Source organism: Penaeus japonicus, unplaced genomic scaffold (assembly GCF_977035675.1).
Source record: "Penaeus japonicus unplaced genomic scaffold, GWHDUDI00000001_assembly GWHDUDI00000020, whole genome shotgun sequence".
Taxonomy (NCBI): Eukaryota; Metazoa; Arthropoda; class Malacostraca; order Decapoda; family Penaeidae; genus Penaeus; species Penaeus japonicus.
In genome coordinates, this window is record NW_028234422.1 from 41901074 (window position 1) to 41903573 (window position 2500).

At 30.3% G+C, this 2500-nt stretch overlaps 1 protein-coding gene across 5 annotated transcripts in view; it reads right to left on the reverse strand.

Annotated features, from left to right (window-relative positions):
- Nmnat (nicotinamide mononucleotide adenylyltransferase) overlaps positions 1–2500 on the reverse strand; it is a 64723-nt gene that overhangs the window by 48860 nt on the left and 13363 nt on the right. The window lies entirely within an intron of this gene.

A 2500-nucleotide genomic window follows, 5' to 3' on the forward strand; every position in this document is an offset into this window, starting at 1 on the left:
TGAAATAGATGCACAAAACAGATAACTACAGAAAGAAAAAGTATATATCTAGTCACTATACTGTAACAGCACATTTATCTGATCATGAAAAAATAAAATAATTCAAAAATTAAACTCAAAATATCATAAATTTTTGCCTTTCACCAATTTTGTAATCATAGTTATGTGGAGACATATGCACATACAAAATAAAAAATAAATAAATAAATAGTTAATGATAAGTATAAAAATAAAAATAAGAATAAAGATAATAATAATAATAATAATAATGATAATAACAATAACCCCTTTGTGCTTCATCAGTCCAATATAAAATGCATAATTATCCATTTGCCATGTTTCTCAAGTCCAACTTTTCAGGCCAGATGCTATAACACAATTTTTTTTTTAACATCTTATAATTGCTTGTCACTTTTCAAATTGTGAATCCAGACATTTAATCATTAGTGAAATAAAAAGTTTATATACAAAAATACCATCAAATAATTCCTCCACAATCAAAATACTTGCACTGATGATAAATCTGAACGTTTCACATGTCTAGTCATTAGCTCTAACTTCCGGTAATTATGGAAATCAAAAGTTTAAATGAATTTACTTTATCATAATCAAATCTTCAATGTTGCCTATCTTCTTACTATATAATCCATACTTTCTTTATCTTAACTCTTCATATCTGAGATATGCAACTATGAATAAAAAAAAAAAATCATAATTTCACTTTTAACCTTCCTACTGTCAAAAAAAATCTAAACTCAGTCAAACACTAAGGAAAAAAGATCCCACCCTGCCAATTAGTTGGGAATCTTAGGTATACATTAATAGCTTTACGGTTTTTAATTGTTTCTCAGCTCTAATATTGTCCTAGAAAAGGTTACAGGATGGTTTGAAGTTTGTCACTGTCAGGATGTGAACACTGTATGTATATACTCATGCATCTATTTTCTAGAACAATGAACACTCATATACATAAATGCTATTAGTTAACATTAAACCACATAATACAGATTAACTGATAGGGGTAAGAATAACTTTAACCTCTATTCATTTCATAGTCTATAAGAAAAAACATGGAAACTAAACTCTAGGGTAAAATATAACTGTTTAATGCAAGAACAAGAATTTATACAGACCACAAAGTAAATAATACTGTGAAAATCAGTGCTAGCCACCACCACTTACTGAAATCTTTTGGTTTTCTGAACAGACACCAGCACACTAACATGCATGGGTCCAGGTACCTAGCAAAGTATACTAATTTGCAATAAAACGATAACTCCAGTGGCAAACACAATCTGACGGTAATGCTAAATGTCATTTTATATGACGGTAATGCTAAATGTCATTTTATATGACGGTAATGCTAAATGTCATTTTATGTGACGGTAATGCTAAATGTCATTTTATCGCAAAGAATAATTCTCCAATCCTCGCTACATCATAAATAGGACACTACCCATGAAATTTACAGGGACATCTACCCTTTTCCCTGATGTTTGCAAAATTTTGAAAGATCATATTACAGTGCCTGTAACAAAATACTTCAGTGATCATTGAAGTGTTCCACATATACACGTGATAGTGAATACTACAGTGATTATGAATATCAAACAATTGCATCACAGACTCTTAACAAGTTCAATTCAAAGAGATTAGTGTTGAATATAGTATAAGTGTGCATGTGCTGTAAGGATAAACATATAAACTCCAAATTGGTGTTCCACGATAAATGACATGCTTCCAAATTGTAATTTCCATTTATTTCTTGAGTTTTCATCAATAATATAATTACTTTAGTACATACTACAATCAAGTTAGAATTTTTCTCAAGCTCAACGAGTACTCCATCTGGATTACAAAGAAATTACTTGGACAAAATCTTGAAGTTTTCTTATATAAATAAGTAAATAACATCTAGGCTACTTCAAATAATGCCAGCCGAGTCATGTCAACAACCTTAAATATGATATTAGTAACATCAATTAATTTACAATAAGTCTCTTTTTTCAGATGGTGTGTGTAACAAAGAATTTCATAAAATGTCCAAGTAAGCATATCTACAGAATCAAACATTACTGAAGTTGACATATTCATCAGTACCAAATATTTATGGAATGTGAAGAAAAGGTTGAAAAATTTTGTCTCAGTACCAATTAGAAATGCACAGGACTGTACACTAATGCATTTATTAAAATTAGTCTATGTAAGTGAATTCAAATTCAGTTATAGGTTCCATAAAGTTTCATAAATATTTATTGTGCTGCGAGATGGGTACTGAGGCGGACAGCAAGAATGGCCGGCAGCAAGCCACTAAATGGCTATATGTTCAAGTCTGTGATGATGGTGCTTAATGTTTGTACTGAAAACTATTGTCCAGACACTTACTCTCTTTAGTGTGCAAATGTTAGTATCAAAGTTACAATACTACCCATAAAGATCTCCGAAACTATGTTTAATATCAGGAGTTCACAATACTTATCGCAAAGGAAACTTTCAGTAA